Source organism: Gallinula chloropus (genome assembly GCF_964237585.1).
Source record: "Gallinula chloropus genome assembly, chromosome: 2".
NCBI lineage: Eukaryota > Metazoa > Chordata > Aves > Gruiformes > Rallidae > Gallinula > Gallinula chloropus.
Window position 1 is genome coordinate 138014733 of NC_140086.1, and position 21567 is coordinate 138036299.

Sequence of the window (21567 nt, forward strand, 5' to 3'; positions counted from 1 at the left end):
CTAATGGATAAAAAGCAAACAACTTTAAAAACTTCAAATGTTCTACTTAGATACTTAAAAAAAGGCTCTGATTTCCATTTCTATGAGGTCTTTCACATTTTAAGGTTACACAAAGAAGTCGCCCCATGTCATACTGCCAGGCATAAAAAAATTCCTACTTTTACATGAAAGAGCCACTGACTGGTTTGCACCCAGTTTGTTCCTTTCTATTTTGTTATTTAACTCCATGATATCTGAGATCTTTGCTTTTAATTACTGAACTCCTTTAATGATGTCCCTTATCTGTATCTCAGATCATCTGTCTCTTTTCAAAGATACACGAACCTAATATGCCACTGATGATACCTATTTATGTATCTTTAGGTTAAATAAGGAATGTGAGCACTGTGATTTATGACAAACATATTTCTGAAAAAATGATGAGCCCCGATTCCACCAGGATGAAAAATGATGGATGCAGGATTCCACCACATCTTTCGGTTTACAACCATCTGGGCAGAAAGCAGATAACCAGTAACAGCTCTTCAGATGGCTTTCATAAATATAGGTACAGGCTGAAGCAGAAAGCTAAGCAGATACCTGGAAAACATGGCACTGCTACCTGAACAGCAAAGCAACAGACATAGGACAGAAGCCCAGAGGAAACTTGCTCCAGCTGGCTGGTCCCACCTGTGGAGTCCCAGCTGGCCTTGCAGATGACCCCACAAGCACGGTGTGGGCCTGGGGCAGGCAGGTCCCTGCTGCTCTCAATGGTGCCACATGTGCTCCATGGATGAAAACAGTGCAGCAGCAAGAACTGTGATGCCAGCTCTGGACAGTTTAGAAGTGCTGTCATTATGTGGAGAACAACAAGAGGTCAAATCTTTGGTCTTTTTTCTTTTTTTTCCTTTTATAGCTTAATATATCAACAAGACAAAATCCTGATGTCAGGTTTGATTGGCTGAGTGTTGTTTATGGGCATGTAGCCTGCACTGTCCCAATCTTTTAGACTTCGTTTTGTCCATTGCTCCTGGTACTGCTGCAAGTTTGTGGGTTTATTTTTGTTTTTTACCAGGTATTTTACTGCTAATGGTTTATTTTATATTTCGTTGGCATTGAGTTGGTTTTTTTTCTACACAACTTTCTTAGCAGTACTCCTAGAAGAATAAGCCAGTAGTTGCACAGCAGTGCTGATGAATCTTCCAGCATCCAAAGCATCCACAATTAAAGCTCATTATTCCAGCTTGCTTTACAAGATAATACATTTTCAAAAATCCAACTACAAGTTAAGCACCAAAATGCTAATTAAAAACAAATTAAACATCTTTACATGTTTGAAAGCTGTAAGAACCTTATATTGTGACTGAACTGTCAACAATAACCTTTTATTAGCAGCTCTGTGCACTGTGAAACTGCCACTCACATAGGAAAGGGAGCAGACACAGTACAGCTCGAGCATATGGAAAACAGTGTCACAAAATATAGAAGCAGACAATCTGAATATGTTTTCATTAGATGCTTTGGTAGTCATGGATTGACTGTAAACAAACCATCAAACATCAGGATAGGATCTATAGCCTATTAAACATCCCAACCGCATTTTGTTCCAAGTAGATATGTGAACCAAGGACCCGCATCACAGTGTTAAATACTGCACTTTTTAAAAATTGTGGCAAAACCCACGTGTTTTACTAACAGAGAACACAGATGGTCCCAGTCCAGAAGGGTGGACAAAAACTTGATGTCTGGTCCAAAAATTTACATCAACACTCCAATTGTTTACAGTGGACAACATGAGCAAAGTTGAGTGAAATTTCTGCATCCTTCACAGATTTTCAAAATCTGCCCATTCTTTAATTGTATGACATTTAAAGTGTAGCCACCTGACTACCTAGATAGAAGGTATCAAACCTGAGATGAATGGCTCTACCCTTGCATCACTGCAATTACTCCTTGGGAAAGCAAGATGCCATAGAATGACTTGCTACATCTGGTCTTCTACTTCTCTGCATGGATTTATACCAGAAAAGAACTCACTCTTTCTCCTCCTGCCTTATGAAGTCCACTCCTGTAGCTCTGTAGTTTTCATACCAACAGGTTATACCAGCGGGTACTGTCACCAATCCCTTGAGATGCTCCAGCATGGTCACTGGGGCTTTATGCAAGAGAGACCATAATGAAGCGAAAGGAGTAGGGCACCAGGACCACACTGGAGACCTGGAAAACAAGGAGCAAGCAACTGAAACACCACCATCCCTATTACACGTGGAGACAATACTTAAGTGTGGCATTTTTTCTGCACTGAAGGGCCCTTAGCAAAGGAAGCTCTTACTTCCATGTCAAAGCAAACATAAAACAAACACAATTGTATCCACAACATGTGGATCTCAGAACTAAGAGCAAAGTACACAATCAGAGGTGTGTGAATATGGGCATGGAGATACACCTACATCTTACTAATTTATCAGACACCCCTTATACCAGAGCACGATGATCCCCTTTATCACAAGTAGACATGTATCAGAGGGATAGCAAACCCAAGGTAAGTCTGAACCCTTTCTGGATTGCATACTTTAGGTAAAAACAGAACTCAGTTACCAAGTAAATCTGATCTTAAAAATAAAGCTTTTGTTTATTACAGAGTCAAGACAAAAATGTAGCCTTCTGGCCAGACAAAATTATTCAAGCTTTAGTAACACAACTAGAATGATCCTAGGACTGCACCATTATTATCTGGCTTTTGTAAAAAGCCTACAAGGCTTCACAAAATCTTCATGGAGATAAACCTAATATGCAGAGTCAACCATTCTTGTTGAGAGAAAGGAAAATGTATCTTTCACATTCCTGGTACTGAGGCCTGCACTGAAACAGAACATATTTTCCTCCCTGTTGCTTTCAGATACATACATAATTCTTTCTTCTCTTAGTGATTGGTAACAAGAGAACTTCTTTTCCCTCTGCGGTAGTTCAGCCCAAGCAGCGGCTGAGCACCACACACCACTCACTCCTAGAGGAGAAACAGACAGAGTCTCCACAGGTTAGGAGAAGGACAGTTTACTGACAAAATCACCATGAAAGTAGAACAATAACAGCCTCATACCCAATGATAACACAGAGTACTTTACCAACTCAAGAATTACAGAGCACTACCCAACACAAAAACCAGCCTACCACTCTGGAAATACCCATGAGTACCTCTCCCTGACCACAGCCCCTTTTATGGGGGAGTGATATCAGGTGGTGTGGAAGCAGCCTGGGCTAATTCAGCTCACCTGGGCTAACTCAGCTCACCTGTGCTGGCTGCTTGGGGAGGTTAGCTCTGGCCTGGCCAGAACCAGGACACCCCTCTGTGCTGATTGAAGTGATGCAGTTCGTCCCTTTCTTGCTGTCAATACTGCTGTATGTTAGCAGAGTGTAAGACAAGCCATTCGACATTAACTGGACTTCACAGAGTGAGTCAGTGGCTATTTTACCAAGCAGAGGTGTAGGAAGAACAAAGATGAATCACATACTCCCTTACCTGCAAGTAGTGTGAAGCAGAGAGCTGTCTCAAAACAAGGCAGGCAACTTCTGTAAAAATTTATTCCTCCTTACTAGCTTCAGCTTTCCAAAGACACATGTTTCTTGTTATGTGGCTGTTACCTAAATGCCTATTCTGTTGATTAACCAGTGATTTTGACCTCCGGTGTAGTTGATAAAGCATTTCAAACCCGTCTTTATGAAGTATGCTCATTAAACAAAATCGACATGCAATCACTCTCTTCTAAAACAGGTGAAGTATTTCTCCAGAGCTTTATTTAGTCCCATTTTTTATTCTGAAAATAATTAGATCCTCAGAGTGAAGTGCTGCACAACTTTGGTAAGGGCAGCAGAATGATTCGTTTTCTTCATTCCGTGACTATTGCAGCAGCACGTGCTTCATAACGGAAGGTAGTGAAACGAGATATTACACCAAGTGCTCTCCAGAGGCAGCTTAAAAAGCTGCCTTCTTGCACCACTGCAGCGAACTCCAGCTAGATCACTCAGATTCAAATATTTGAATAGAAGTGTGTATCCAATATGAATCCATTGACCCTTGACAGTAAACAGGAATTCAGAAGCCTTGGAAAGAAACTTTTCTTCTCTGAACTCAGGTCTACTGAAGTCAATAGATTTGCATTAATTTCAACAGACTCAGAGGGTCACATCCAGAACCTGCCTGGAGAATCACCCGTGCAGCCTGAAGAACTGAACTTTTCTTCAACTTCTCCAAATTCCTCTTATCCAGGATAGCAATCTTATCTTGGAAATAGGGGAGGCCAGGAGCTCCTTTGCATGTAAAACATATGTTTTACATTTTACAGAGGTAATTTGAGCCCTGTTCTCACGACAGGATAATTCCTTTCCTTTTGTGTGTGTGTTGGCAGGGAGGACAGGGACAGATGCTATTATTCCCAATATAAAAAGGGAGAATTTAGGCACAGAGATTAAAGATAAATATTTATTAATTTGAATGTCCTGTTTGAAGCAACAGAGCCTGAATTTCCAGAGAGCTTTGTGTTATTTAGAAATATATGTGTTCAAAATACAAATTGCAGAGACTCCAGCTGCAGCTGTGATTTCTCTGTGCTTTAACAAATCAGAGCTCCCAAGTCAGACAGCTGGAAAATGGATAACACAGAGACTGCATGTGAAAACTTCAGTTTACCTGATCTGTCCAGGGCCACACAGGACCTCAGTGAGAGTTACAAATAGGGTCCAGTTCTCTGGGACAGCATTCATTGTCATATGCTGACGCCTCTTCCTTTAGTACCCTGCCTCATCCTCTGCTTATGATCCATTTTCCAGATGGACCTGGATCCATTCAGTCAGACCCTGATTAATTCCCAAACCAGCTCCATGACAGACAGCACATGAGGTAGGAGTCCTGAGGTTAAAACCCACAATGACCATGAACAATGCAATGTCCAAAGTTGTTGCTTTCTCTACATTTCTCTGTGCTCTTAAAATGCTTTCTCACTATTAACAAATAATAAACACAGTGGCTGTTTAATATAAACGAGTCACAGGGTGTGGGCGTGACATCTTTTCTTCTTTGTTGGAGCAAACAGAAGAAAACCCCGAAATTTCATAATATTGATGAAATTGAGCTCAGGGAGAGCCCTCTGATTCACTGATGCTTGACCTAATGAAACCTCAGCAATGTATTATCGTCCTCCCCAAGGACTGGCCCTAGAGACGGAAAGAGATATTCTGTGAACAAGTTGTGAAGAAGTTTGCCAGCAGGAAGAAATTATGAGCCTAGGAAACTTTGGGTTTTCTCCCAAGGAAAGGTAAACTTACTGTCAGTATAGAGCCATATCTCTTTCCTCTATCCACCCCTTCTCAGCTCTGGCTCTTGCCCCCTCATCATTAGGCAGTTCCTCTGCACAAGCTGAGCTTTGGATGCTGAGATTGATGGGTGAATGAGAGTGGAAAGGTCCCCTCTTAATTCTGCATCTGGACAAAATGCAGCTGGTGCTGGGCTTCCCTGGGGAAGGTCTTACTTAACTTTATTTACTTATTTATTTTTCCCTCAGGGAAATCTGTCTGGCAAACTTTAGTAAGTACCTGGTCCACACAAAATACTTGAGCAGTGATAACAAAGGGTATATCCCCAGTGTCTTCTTTTCCACGTTTCAATAAATTGCTCCAAAACAAGCAAAGCAAACAAAAAATCAAATCTAAAAAATAACACCAACATTTTTTAGGTAATTGAGACAGTGCACTTTACACCAACCTGCATCTTAAAAAAATGTGTAGAGTATGTTGTCAGAAATTAAATTTAAATATTCAGTCTCTGGTAGATGCTTAAAAAGAGAATACCAGTTAAAGTGCTTAAGTTCTAGCAAAGTTGTATAACTGAAAAAAAGTACTGAGAAATATTAAGTAGGTTTTAAATAAAGCTGGGTCTGGAAGTAAAATTGTATTAATCTACTTTCTTTGAAAATTAATGAAGACACATTTATGAAAATTATTTGTAAATACATGGTGGTTTTTTTTCACAAGAAAAATAGATTTACAAGGAAACTCACTTTCTAACACTTTCAATGGATCTTATTTTTCTCTTGATGTGACATTTTGAGAAGCAATTTGTCTAAATTTCAAAGTTAAAAAAAAAAAAAAGAAGCAAAAATACATAACAGAAAGTTTGCCTTTCCATTTCGGACCAAAAGTTTAGAACTCTATCTTCAGGTCAGATCTTCAGGAACTGTTCTTTTGCTTAGTTGCCAAATCAGGAAAAAAATCTGCCATACACTGCTAAATAAGTGTCATGCCTGAGCATTCCCTCAATTCTCCACTTTCATTCAGAAATATGCTGGTGAACAGATTCACTATTTGGCCCCTATCCAATGAAAACTTAAACATATGTATAATTACACCTTTATTCACAAAGTATCTACATGGTTTTATCACATGAGTAGGTCCTCTTGGCATTGAAATCTGAATGTTGAAGAGGCAGATAAAGTGCCCCAGAACATTCTTTCAAAGAAGCAGCCTGCCATTTTTAACCCAAAAATAAACCACTTCATAAACCAGGAAATTAACACCTCGTCAGCCATGGGATTTATTTCCAGGGTAGCTGATGAACCTGTGACAATTTAGAATGGCAGTGATTTCATTCCTATTAAGTCAAAAAGAAAAAGGCTGAGCCGATGAGATTTGGCAGATGTTTCTGCACTGGAGGAACAGCTGTTCTCAGAAAGGTTTCTGTCCCTCTGGAGCCTGACTTATAGGAACGACTTCATGTAATTTTATTTTACTGGAGAGGTAAAGAGGCTCAACAAAAAAATAAAAATACACTTTTATTGATAGGTGAACTTTGTACTATTGGAAGGTCTTTTGCCACAGGGTAGAGATCAGCCATTGAAATATTCAACTGGCTGCCACAGGCCCCATTTAGTCAATAGAACCAAATAATCACAATGATACCACCAAAATAAATCACATAAAAATCTTATCTTTCACCAAAACTCTGATTTTGCCAGCAGCAATCTACTTTTGGATTAGAACAGCAATATCAGGGGTTAATAAGACATAGGGAGGTGCCTATATCCATAACACAGTCTAGGCTTTGTTAAAGGAAGGTACAAAACCTCACATGAGAAAAGGCAATTGACCTGTAGTGTCAATGTATTCATTAGACCAACAGTCCCTGGAAAAGCTTCTTCCCCAAAGCACTGGTTTCAGCTGCCACTTGCTGCTTTGGGGAATTCTGGCAGCCTATTCAATTTTTATCAATTAGCAATTAATTAGCAGTTTCTTACAGAAAACATCTGATAAACAAACATAAAATAAACGCATACAGAATTCCCTGAAGATGACCTCCTCTTAAAAATACACTTGAAAAGCTAGCATAAGAACTTTTTAAAAAGAGAAAACCAAAGAAAACACTCTAGTTTCAAGTGATTTGTTTTGAGTTGAGGATGGATGGTCTTTAGACCTTTGTCAGTTCTTGGGTTATACTTGACAAATAGAAGGACCTTTGAAAAGACAAAGATGGCACTAGAATGGACCTTAGTCTCTCCTTGCACAAGTTTGCAAAAACCCTTTCAAACAACATGGACAGCACCAGGAGTAGAAATAGGGCAGAGGAAAACTGGCTGTTTCAAGGGAAGCCTAAAAGACACTTTTGTATGAACTGTTTTAATGGCCACTTGAAAGGTAAATGTAAAATGCTTATTAAAGTTACTTATTAACTGTGTCTCGTTCATTTTCACCCCTGGGTCTTGCCTGAGCTTTAGTGGAAATCAAGTTCCTTGAGGTATAAGGAAAGCACAGTACTACTGATTTCATCTCTCCCTTGCTCTCATACAAGTACCTTGTAACCTACAAGATCTTCTCAAGCTGCCAAAGAACGTATGAGCAAGAAGGAACAGAAAGCTTGTGCTAGAAATAAGAAGCTGCAAGTTTTATTTCCTCAAAGCAGAAGAGACTGTCCACAGCCTCCACAGCGTGATCCTTCATTTCTGATGTAGTGACGAAGTTACAGGACGTCAAATTTGTTTGAAAGGGAAAGAGGAAATGTTGGGGCTGAACATGAGTATTTTACCATATGTAAGTGGAGCTATAAGGGGAGCTGTAAGAATTGTGACTAGTCCTCCTCATTCTGTTTTCAGAGCAAACATGGGAGTTTGGACAACTCATTCTTCTAGTTGAAAACTCCCTCTCATTGAGAGAGGGTAGAGGGGATCAGATTCTCTTGTGCAGTTGTTACACAGCTGGAGCAAGAGCTGAGAGACCAGGTCCACCTGTATGCTCAGAAGTGTTACTCTGGACTGACACACCGGTGGCTTTCAGGTCAACCTTTCAGAGAGCCCTTTGTTCTACGAGGTGTGTAACATCATCCTGTAGACTGTGTCATCATACAGCGGTTATTGCCCTCCATGGTTGCAGGCTGAGTTATACAAGTCACTGCACTGGGGCTTCTAGGACATCTCTTTCTAGGACTGTGTGCTTGATGAAGATGGATTTAGCCATACTGAATAGTGATCTTGCTTCTCTACAAGCACAGCCGTGCAGGACTCCTTGGTGCTGTCTGAGCACAGCATGGTGTGCTGCATGAAAGCTCCCTCACAGCCTGGAACAAACCCCAGTGAAGCACTGGGCTGCTGCTGGAGGCAGAGGGAGCTCCTAGCCAAGGCTATGGCATTCATTTGCTGGGACGACAGGATCCTGCAAGCCCTGTAAGAACATGTTATCTCTGATGTATGTGTATATATATATATATATATATATATATATATGTTGCTGAAGTGTTCTTTTCACTGAAAGCTGGATGTCCCAGCTCAAGCAGCAATGCTGGTCTGTAGATGGAAGAGCTGACCAAGCCCACAACAATTAGAAATCTCCTGCAGCCAAGCCACCAGGCTTTGTATCATGTCAGCTGCTGCTTTGAAGAATCGTTTTTGACTGCCATTTATGCCTCTTGCTTTATCAGCTTAACCTTGTGTTGCTGAATTCATCATTTCTCCCTTTTTCGAAGGAGTGCCTGTTCAAAGGCAGCACAGCTGCAAGTGCTCTGGAGGACCCAGCCATGCCAACACCAAGAGGGGAGTTTCAGAATAGTAGCTTTAAAATCCTCTTGCCACAGCAGAGTGAGGAATGATCTGATTTACCCAGGTGGATGATCGGGCTGTACATACAAAAGTCATTATCTGCATTCCAGGTGTCTGGGAAGATTAGTGATTCACTCAAGTGTGTCTCTGGTGGCTGAAGAGCACATCTGAATCCCCTGCTATGTCTCATGACTGCACAGTTGGGAATGCAATCAGAAATATTAAGCAAAAGCTTCTGGATGATAGAGGCGGGCACTTGTCAGTCTCAACTTGCATGATACGATGCTGAAATGTTAAAACACACAAGTCTCCGGTTCAGATTCCACAGCAGTGCCTGGAACAGGGTAGAAGAGGAATTTAAGGCACCTGAAAAAATAAATTGTCATCACAAACAGACACCATACACCTCCCTGACTAAGGCTCTCCAGGTGCCTAGATCTACTCACCATATACCAAAACATCTCCAGTCAGACCACTTTGCACTCTATGCCTGAGTGCAGCCATTGAAGTCCCCTGTGGGATCAGATCTAGAAGACATTTCCAGATTGCACCTTGCACACAGCCATCAGATCAGTCTCCTCTGAACCTGTATTTGCAGCAAGGTAGTGTCGCTAAGTAGCTGGATAACTCACTTGTCGGGGAGGGGAGGATAACGGGGATCCTTCCTCTTAGAACAGTTCATATTATCAAAGCAAATCTTAAACATTTTCTTTAATTAATTTCCAGCCCCAAGCTCCTTCTTGTATGTTCTCACTTTAGCCCAATGGACCTTCGGTTTTCTGCGCTGCGGATGAGATCCAGTGGAAAGGGCAGGAATGCCCCAGAGGAGAGAGTCTGCCCACCCATACACTGTCCCACAGGGTGTACAAGCTGTACCTCAACCATCTCAGGCTGAAGTATAGTTGGAGCTCCATCATCTGCACAGTGGCTGGCAATTGTAAAGCAGAGACAGCAGTGGTATGAGGCTTATCCTTAGTATTTATGATTGTCCTATTCAATGGGAGATGGATGCTCTGTTCCCGTCCTAAGGCAACAGTCTTCCTGTGTATTTTACAGAGTGCCGCAACATTTCTTCCAGCAGTCTGTGTTTCATCTAAATCCTTCTAAATCCTTCTCACCTGTGCTTGTTTATGTTTGTCTGCAAAGAGCATCCATAGCCCTGAAATACACCAAGTGAAATGGTGGATAAATATCATCCCTTGAATAGGTCATCCTGTTAGTAAAACTGCACACAATGAACAAAAGATGCTTGAAGACAAAGTGATATTGAGCAAGTTTCTAGTAATGAGAAGTACAGGTTGTCTGGGCTTTTTGATAGTAGCTGAACCTTGGTCTCAAGTCTGTATGACAACAAATCTGTGAATGGGGATTTCCTGTGTCAGGTAAGGAACAGCATTTCTCCTCAGGGCCAATATTAGTATCAATATACGTAAATCTTGTTAAGATTCAAGCTTTAATTTCACAACAACTTCATCAGAAAGCAAGCACATTGATACCTACCTCATACAGGAATCCTTGGCAGAAGTTACACTGGTTATGATCTCTCTTGGATTTGGAAAACTCACTCAATGTAATGAGATAACCTTGTAAAGAAATAAAAAACAAGCTCCCTTGGAAGTTGCTCTCACTTCTTTGTCTGAATGAATGCTTCTAGCACACCTGAAGCCTTCGAGTTTACCCAATAATACACTCTTAAAACATTGGCAATCAACTACTAGAAAATCACTTTTAGGGAAGAAGTTCACCAGTTAAATAGACCTTGAATTAGCTGTTTTCCTCCTAAGCTCTCAGCATCTGAAGCGGTGCTAATGCCACTATCTCAGCTTTGGTTGTAGAGCTTAGCTATGTGCACATGTATCACAGCTGTTTTCTCCCCTCTGGACAAGTTCTGTGTGAACCGATGCTTCCAACTCTACTGAGTCTTGCTGAAAGCCACCATGATGGTGGCTGAGGATGAGAGATGACCAAACTTCCTCATTTGAATATTTTGTTCCTAGTTTTTTTTTTTTTAATTGGATTAATATAAATGACTTTTAATACACATCAATGAATATTAATGAATAGGAAAATATTAATTTATTTGAATTTTTCAACTAGGGCTAATAAAAATTTTCAGATAATTTTTTCTTTTAACAAGAAGGAAAAAAGATTATCTATGTTTGTTCTATTTCAAAATGTGTCCAAGAATACTTAGAAAGATTAACATTAAAAGAGGAACTTACTTCTGTTTTGCTTCCTTTACAAGCAGATCCTCAAATCTGTAGTGACAAAACTGTGGCTGTTTGCACAAATCCATTTGCAGAATAAACTCCTATGGAAAAGCTATGCTATACAAGTGAATATCTGAATAGCTATACATATATATACATAACACATATTTACTTGCCTTTTCCTAATTTAAATGTGAGCCATCAAAAGGGTCCCAGAGGTTCTTGGCTTCACTGCATTTCAAACTGGATTTATAAATAAATTAAATTTAGTAAGAATTCTGAACAGTGAGCATTCATTATTAACTTTTTCCCATTTATAACTGTGTGTGGATCTCCATTTCAATTTTCTTTCATTCTGGGAAAATCCATTTATTTCCCCCCAATTTGCTATTACTTTAGGGAAATTATTATTTTAAAATGCAATATTCTTTCCCAGTTCCCATCATGAAAGCAACAAAAGAAACACCGATCATACATTGCTCCCTGGGAAGTCCAAATTTGTCGTTCCTTTTATGGAGGATACCTTTTAGCTTTGCTATTGTTCTCAGGAAACCCAGTACATCGGGTTGTTTAACAGACCATTTTCACAGTATTATTCTTTATTGTCATCCCAGGATTTCTGGCTGATGTGACTACACACATCTACTACCCAGAGCTCCAGAGAAGCTCTTTATATTGCTGTATTTTATTAGTCTGCTATATTATATTAGCCCCCAGGCACTTGAAGTAATTAAAGGAGGAATCTGCTTTTGGAAGAGCTCTTTCAGGGGGTAGTGACTGTGGGCAGCTTGGCAGAGGTGCTGCTGCACGTTTATCGTAGTCTAAACAGTCACAGCCACAGAACTCACACTTTTCCTGCTGTCACAAAGGAAGGCACTGTGAAAAGAAAATCTTATAAAGGAAGCTGTGAAGGTTTAAACAGCAAGAAATGGGTTTGCATTTACTGAAAAGAATGGATGAGGGTAAAGGGAACTCTGCTCACGGCAATCTGTGAAATGAGCTCCTATCTTGGTACCACAAGAATAAATAGGCATCTAAGGGGACCCACGAGTGAACATGCAGTCCTTCCTTGCCAAGAAGTATTTGAACTCTGACATCTCACTGTTATTTCGAGACATTTTAATGGAAGATTTCTTGTAGTAAAACCCTAGTCTGGGGGACAGATGAATTTTGAAGGTAAATAACAATTGTGTACACAGAAAAGCTATTTACAGGAATGTAGAAGAGTTGCCTATTAATTATCTTGTTGGGTTTTGTTATGTTTGTGTTGGGGGGTGGGCTTTCCCAGAAAGCTATAGATTTGTCTATAGAGTAGAAAGACATCCCCAAGTTACAGATAAACAGATACAAAAAGTAGTAAAGGTAACATCACAAAAACTTCTATATATTCCTAAAAACTCTGATGTGTATTCAAAACTCAAAGCTGGTCAGAAAATGGGCTTTTTTCTCTGAAAGTTTTGGTCAAAAATCTGAAATCCAAATATGTTTTTGTGGTTCTCACCTTAACAGAGATCAGGAAGGCGCAAATAGCTGCGCATGATGGAGACTGAGACATTATAAAAAACTATCAGCTAAAGCTGATCAAGAGGGTGACTTTGAGTAAAAAGGAGCAGGTTAGCCTTCGGAAAGCCTGATAATAGCATCACAGGAAAACATGATTGACTTGATCTGAATGCACTTCATACGTTGGGTTCCAAAACTATCTGTTCATTGCTGTTGTGCACCAGCTCAGCCGTAGCTTCAGAGACTCGAGATCCACAAGACACATCAATGCTAATGCTGGAGGGTGGTTTCAGAAACACTTACTGGCTTTGTATTTGAAATGTGTATTTTTCACTTGGAATTATCTATGTTAAACACACAAAAGCAAAAGCAAAAGCAAAATATGCTGCTGAAAAGGCTTTATTTGTTACAGCTAAGGAAAGAATCATCCTGCCAGTATCAAGGCCAGCTACAATAAACCGCTGCCAGCGGGCTTCAGGGTATTGTAAGTCCCAAATCAGTGTCCAGAGCTTGTAGTGATTTGAAGCAGTTCCCATAGAGTAGGGTAGAAGAAATTGAGGAGAGACTTTCAACTACAGTACTTGTCAAAACATTGTTGAATTTTCTGCCAATTTTACAGTTAGCAACTCATTAAACTTCCTCATCTAAAAAAAAAAAAAAAAGGAAAGGCATTGATTTTCTATTTAAATGGAGCAGAACCTTTTCATGCTTTGGCCTATGACTTCCTATATGGATGAAAAAGGTTGTCATGCCAGTAGTTTCCTAGAACCAGGCATTTATTTGGTCAGTGACTCTTAACACCCTCATTAGAAACAATAAGCGATGATTGTGGTCTTCTTTGATAAATGGGAACAATTTTTTATGGTAAATCTGTAAAATGCCTTTGGTTGCCAAACCTAATAAAATCTCAAAAGGAGAAATATTTCTTCTAGCTGTAGGCAACCAGCCATAAACATCTGAGATGGAGACGAAACATGTCCACATAAAAAATGTTTTATGCACTTCCAGTGAGCTCAGTCTCATCTTGATCTTTGCTAATCAAATCTTTACTCGGGAATATAACTTCTTGCCTTATTAGCAGGTACAGCAAAAGGTCAACCATTTAATATTAGCCTCAGTTTCACTTCTTAGTCAAAAGTCATACGGCATATTGGTGGTTTTTTTCAGACTTCTGTATTTTCAATCACATTCTGGACACTGGATATGAAGCTCCTTACTGCAAATGAATGAGCAGTAAGAAAAGGACTGATGAAAAACACAGTGTTTGAAGGTTAAAGATTTCAAAAGACAACAAAACTGATAGTAGGTCAGTTCTGCTAGCAACAATATGAAGTGGGTTGTTAAATCTTCTAAAATTAAAACACATATATGCTCCTACTAACGCCTTTATACATTACAATAACCTGTAGTTGTGATTATATATTATTATGTGTCAAAACAAATGGATTGTAAAACCCAAACTGAGTTCCCTGCCAACAAATCCTACAGTGAGAAGAACATGAGTGACACTTGGAAAAGAGCTTACAGATAAAAAGAAGGCATATGGCTTTCAGATGCTGAAGCTGGTACCAAAATTCTTAAAGGCTTGTCCATGCTAGTAACCCTGTACACTAATTATGGACTTCCTTGGGGTCTTCTTTAATTCAGACAGAGATGAAATGGTTTACAGAGCAAAAAGTGAGATCTGCTGAACTGCTAAAGCTGAACTAAGGTCTTGCAATAAAGTTTTTCTATAGTATGACTGGAAATGGTAAGCAGAGGTATGAGGCCTTTTTACAATGGAACAATTCTCTCAGGCCATTTGGGGAGTGAGGTTAATATAACACAAAATATTGCATAAACTCATTAACTGTAAGAAAAGCATCTGACTCACTAGATGCTCACCCAGAGAAATAAGTCTCTGATCATCTATTTACAGCCTGCAAGCAGAAGCAGGCAGACATGCTTATCTGTAATCTCTTTTTTATTGAATTTCCATATTGACTGTAATTTGTATATACATCCCCATAACTCACGGAAAGGAAAGCTCAGACCTCATGACTTTAACGATGGTGTAATCACCAAGCAACAGAGGAACACACAAAAGCATGACTAGAACACAAAAAATGACACCCAGCATTTGGATGTATCTTCTCACAAACACAATTCTTTAGGATTGCCTTAGGGACAAACTATCTTTTCCAGACACACTTCAATTACAATGGGAACCCGCAGTTAACTTGCATTATTTTTGTCTGTTGTAAGTATGAGACCGGAACACCTGATGAGATATCAACATGTAACAGCAGTTCATGCATGGTATACTCCTTCATTATAGAAAAGAGTAAAGATATTAAAAAAAGCCGCTTCCATCCCAGTCTATCGCAAAGTGCACAAACCAGAACTAAGGCTGCATCACGCTGAAATAGGAGCTATTGCAGAGAGCATCAATAAAGCCCAGCATCCTGTTCTGCAGCGCACATACAACCTATTTGACTCAAGGACACATAGCCATTCCTCCTTCTCTTTGTTAGGATACAGAGTTGTTGCAGAATAGAAACTTGAGATGTGTAGGAAATAAAGAGACAGTTCAGAAATATATGTTTCAAACATTACTTGTTTCCAGAATTTTGTAATATTTCATTACTTTCCTGTCCCAATCCTCCATGAATCTCTAGATTATTTCTTTGAACAAAGATGGCCATCTGCCATAAATTCTGTCAGCACAGGAAAGTGTAACTTTCCACTCCCCTCTTTTTTCTTACTTTCTGTGCTTACCCTTCACACTTAGATAGTTAACATTTTGATATTGATGAGGCAGCCATGGGTATAAAGTACACTGTCTTGCTTTCACATAAGAAGTTCAAGCCTGTCACCTTTTAACAACTTCTGTCGTTTGTCAGAATTTTGCTGGAAACTCTTAATAGCGGGTACAAATGCATCCAGAGTCAATGGTGTTGAATCTAATTCAACATAGATTTAGTCCGTATCTTGCTCTAACTTCTTGCTCCATTTCCTCAATGGTGACAATCGCTTTTAAACTTGCGGTATGAATGGAGCAGCTGCTGTGCTGTATCAGACCCTTCTTCGTAGCATTCTTAATAATACATATAATGTTTTTCACAGAAATTGCCACTGCTGCTCTAAGATCTACTTGATGTTTCACAGAGTGCCTTGATTATACAAGTACAGTCTAAGCACACTTATATTTCTCTGGGCCTGATCTCCATGTGTCTAATCATAGCCAATGCTCCTTGCATTCTTGATTGGTAATCAACTTCGTTAAAGCAAGATTTGAGAAATTACAGGAAGCCTAGTTGTTGGATCAAGGAGAAGAGACACAAAGCCACTGTGAATACCTGATGAATGGAAGAGCCTGTGGGACAAGACAGACACACAAAGAGATAATTTAACCTCAGCAGGAAATCATGAGGAGGAAAGTAATTGTGTCAAGGACAGAAACGAGATCAAGAAACCAGAAAAGAGAAACTTTGCAAGCCCTCCAAGCAGGAGTTAAAATACTTATAGTTCACCAACAAGTTTGGAACATAATATTCTTTGAAATGTAAAACAAAATCTTTGGTTAAAATGTCTAGTTACTGTAGAATCTTTGGAGGCTGAGGCTTTACATTAGTCTGTGATGGATGGTCCTTAGTATAGCTGGTCTATAATCCATACAGCCTCAAATCTGAGCAGCAATAATCATGTTAGATAATAATAACAACAATACTATACCTTAATATCAGTTTAAGGGCAGGCTCTGCTGTGCTAAAGAAAGGCCAAAGGACAATAAGTCTGTCTTTTTTGAAGACTGCAAACACTGTGGCAGATAAAATGTTAATGTTTTATTAGGACCAACGTGCATCCAGATGAGCTGTGATGAAAAATATAAATTTCGAAAGTATCCCACAGCCTTACCATAAAATATCCATTTTAACAACTAGAGGAAAAGAAAAAGCAAATTAAATTGCTCATCACCCCATGGAAAGAGAAGCAGCAAATTAATCCTTATTAAACTTACACCAAGTATGTCTAGGACTTTTAAAACAAGCAAGCATTGCTCCTGCAGTGTTGCATGTGGATTGATGGTGCAGGAAGACACCAGTCAATCCATCCTGCAGCTCCTCGCCCCCAATCCCTTCGGCCCAACCTGCTTTGCCTCACAGCAGGGTAGAAACGTGTGGGAATAGACTCAGCTGCCAGAGCTTAGAGGCTCCCACCTCTTATGTATTAGTGTCAACCTGCAGGATCTGTAGACTTCTTTCATAGAAATGCAGTTAAAAGCTGAGCAAGAGACACTTTGGCATTCTGCTCCAGTGCTATTATGATGCGCTTGTTCATGTGGAATTTCCCTGTGACATCATCAGTGGTAACTAAGCAGGATTTTAGAGCTATGGAGAGATGGAATCTGAACCAAACCCCACTGAATTTTTAAATAGTAAGTAGTCATCTTAAAAAGAATGGACTGCAGAGTGACATTCTTCTAACAGCCAGTGAGACATAGACTTTATTTTCACCTCATTTTATTGATTTTTCCAGAGATAGACCGGAACAACTTGATATAATGTGAAAATTGCTCCAGTGTACCTTTTATATTAAAACAAAGCAAATACCCCCAAGATATAAAATCAATTAAAAATTAATAAACTAATGTGTAAGGAACACAGAGGTAATAAAGCATTTGTTCTTAGTTAATGCATACATTAACTCCTGAATCAACAAAATAAAATAATAAAATCCCCTGACCCCTGAAATAAAATACTTCCTCCTCTGCAATAAATGTTTGGGCATTTGCATGTCATTAAACAAGTAGCTTAGAAAACTGCAAAGAGAACAGGCAGGAAGAAAAACGTGGTCTAGATACAACTGTGCTGCAGCACAAGACTACCAGTCAGTCCATTTTCGGATAGCATTGCTGTGCGACATGGCAACTGCTGTGGGAAGACACGGTAGCAACAAAACCTGCTAAGTAAAAACAAGCGAATCACTGTTTGCATCAGTTCAAGTTTGATGCTCTTTTGAATTTCTGCAATTTGAGATTTGTTCCTTTATGATAAAAGTTACTGTTTGCATGAGGGAGCAAGATTCATCCCTTCATTGACTAAAATATGTCAAAGGAATAAGCAGAGGGCAATAGCTCTGAAAATTTGTGTTACTCTTTATGATTTAAACAGAAGCTTGAGAAATCAATCTTTTTTCTATTGGAGTTGACGAGGCTGTTCAGATCTACACCTCTCTGATGACCCAGTGCTGAAAGCCAAAGGGAAATAGTTGAGTACTGAGAGGCGGAAGAACGGAAGCAAATTCTGTGTGCCTTGCAGCACAGTTTAAGCCGTTTCAACCTATTGATAAAATGTGACCAGATCTGCAGAAACAGCATCTCCATGTGGTCCTTCACTCAATGTCCTCGAATCCGCACGTAGTTAAAGGGCGGGATGCCCACAGAGAAGAGACATGAGAGAAGTGCCACGCTGTAACTGAATGTGGAAAACGGAAGCTGAGAATGATGTAAAATCTGGGCAACACAACAAACATGGCATTTCAAAGACAGGCCTTTTTCATGGCTCACCCTCATATTGATCACACAATAACATGAGCAGTATGATGCCATCATGGCATTGGATTTCCCAACAAAGTGAAATTTACCGAAGTTAAACCGTACATCAACAGTAGTATTTTGTGCTTTTTCTAAATGGAGCTAGAAAGCCCGTATCTGAAGAGTGACATCAATATTCAAGTCGCATTTAAGTCTGAGATTTTATAACTTCCAACATAGTGTTCTCAGAAACATCAAAGTTAATTAAATTTTAAGAGGGTACCCTACAGTGTTATCTAAAAGCAAAAGAGTCATTAATCTGGTGTTCCTTCTCAAAGCCATCAGCTGCTTCCTGGCCTTTGCTAAGATTGGAAATCCATTCTAGAAGCTGCAGGCTACTTTTCATACTTGGAAAAGCACATTAGAATTAATACATTGAACATGCGACAACACATATGCATCAGCAATGTGTGTTATAAGCTGGATCTGCGGCAACTGCGATTAGAGAGGCAAGTGGGCGTGAGGGAAGCAGTCTGTAAGGGCTTGTTTGTCCTGTTGTTGTGTTTTAAAAAATGCATTAGTGACTTATTAAAGGACAAAGGCTAAATTAAGCATTACTAATTGGCCAGTCATTTTAAAGTTTATAACCATCTAGTGAAAATGGCTTTCAGAAAATCTAATTTTGAACCAACTGTTGATAATAGTTATTAAAATGCATAAATAGGCAATTTTTGTAAACTGTATTTTATAGCAGACCAGATGATACAGCTTGAAAAATTATTCTCTACATTCAAAGGGAATCACATGCCTCTACAACAGAAGCAGCACATTCTGAGCAAAGGACAAGTGTTTCTGAGTTGAAAGAATGATCTTAATTCAATTAAGACATCTTGAGAGAGAAGGATAAGTAGCATTTGTAAAGATGGTGCAGATATGGTTAGCAGAAAAACATCAGAACAGCAGATCTAAATTGCAGTTTTCACATAGTAAGCTGGGTGGGACCACAGGATATAGTATTTTATATATAATATTCATCCAGACCTGAACTCCCAAACTGTACATCTCACAGACAAAGCCACTTCTGAATAATTCTATTACGGTACTTTGCATAAAAGTACCTAACAACAATAGTTATTATATCCCAAAAGAATAAACCCATTGAGCAAGATGATTATATGACCTCACTTACATGAAGTCTGTGAAATCAGCTTTAGCCTGAAGTAAGAACAAAGTGGGATTTCCATCTAATGTTTTAATTTTGTGACAACATTCACAAACTACTTGTCGAAAATAAAAATTGGGATCGAGTTTCACTGAGTTGTATGAAAGCAAAACTCTCAACCACAACCCTAAATTCAGCTTGAGGGGCGGATATGGGGGTAGCGAGGTTTTTTCCTTATCTTATTTTCCTTTAACGTACTCTGAAAACAATTGCAAAACTGGATTACTGCATGTAGCATTTTTGCTATACAGAAGTGTGGGTTAAAAAAACCTGTGACAGATCAGGTAAACTTGCATTGCAAAAAAATATGCTGCAAATTATTAAATCCCTTTCACGTTTGCTCTATGTATTTAAAAATATGGGTGGACAGGAAGAGCTTCCACTCCTCTGAAAGTGTATCCTACTGTATACATTTCAGACTGCTCAGAACAGAGCATCTTATGTCACATTTATTATAAAACTTTGAATACTTCATACCATACAAATTTTCAGATCTGTTTAGCCCATATAGCTGAATAGGATTTGATTCCACATTAAGATCCATATGGGCAGAATTCAGTGCCACCAGCTATTTGACTTCCAGATCTCACTCTCAAAAGTATTTGAAGAATTACAGAGAAGGTTGCTTGGAGTTACCACAATAATAAGGATATTAACAAGAATAAAATTAAAACAATGTGGTGTTTACTGTATTTTTCCTTTAAAGGTTTTCTCCTTAAATTTTCTGGGGCTGAACAATCTCTCTCTCTCTCTGAACAAGCTCCTTCACATGCTCCATTCCTATTAAGCTGAGTAAGTGGTGGCATGGTTAGGACTAGTTCAGTGCTAGAACTGCTAAATGGTCTGCTGCTCCTCTTCAGGATGTATACTGGGCAGAACTAAAACATCCTTTCCTTCAGTGGTATGGCCAATTTGGATGGTGCCTATCTGCCCGGTCACTGATCTTCATTATAGATCTTAACATTTTGGAATATCCCACCCACTGTCAATTTTGGTTTAAAGTAACTAATGACTTTAAATGCTATATAAGGTGGATAAACAGGCTAACAAAGTAAGAGTACAATCACAGAAGCCTTGATCTCTTGGGAAACCGGGCAGAGACATTATACAAAATATGCTAGGGCATCTCACACTCTTTCCTGTTACAAGTGACTTCCTCCGATTGTAACAGCAGCTCACCATCAGCACAAAAGACCTCTAACAATCTAGAAGCATCCTGTGCTGTCCACTTGACTGGCTCATGCATCAACAGTTTCCACATCTTTATCCCATACACAATACGTAGCCTTCAAAGTAATTTTTGGTTGCTAAGGCAAGGACAGAGGCTGAGAGCTGGATAGCGTTAGTTATTATTTATACATTGCTGATCTGGCAAAGCACTTCATTACTGACTGAATATCCAAGACGTGATAAATCCCAAAGTTGACTGAGGGCCAAACTCTTAAACACATTCTGGGATCAAGGTTCAGATAGACGCGATGATTTCCTGACACAGCAAAGATGGGTCCTGGCCTCTCAGGGCACTCTGTAATAGAGAAAATGAAGAGAGAGCATCAGCTGGAGGTAACATTTTCAAAGCAAAATAAAAGACAGTGACATTTACAGATTTGTATAGGGGTTTTTCCTTAATATTTTCTTGATTATGCTAGGGTTTTTTCTATTAATCTGAGATAGTAGCATGTCCTGAACATAAAAGATAAGTGATAAAGGGGGTTGATGACAGTATTTTGAAGGACAGAATGGAAACTGTAATGGCAGCAGGCTCATTAGATGACAATAGCATGGAGAAAAGCTCACAAGTACTCGTGGGAAAAGAGAAGGTGAAATGTGTGATATGAAATAATGAGAGATGAACAGAAAGTGACTGAAAATACCCAGGTAGATCCAGGGCCATGAAAAGTTCTCTGAGCTTTGTGCTTTGAACGTCTCCTTTAGCATTACAAGGATCAATGGGGTCAGGCTGCATCCATTGTGCTGTTGGTGTCAGTATGGAGCAATGGGATCTATATCCAGCACACCAGGACCAGATGGGTATTTTTCTGCTTAACATGAGGTATAAAT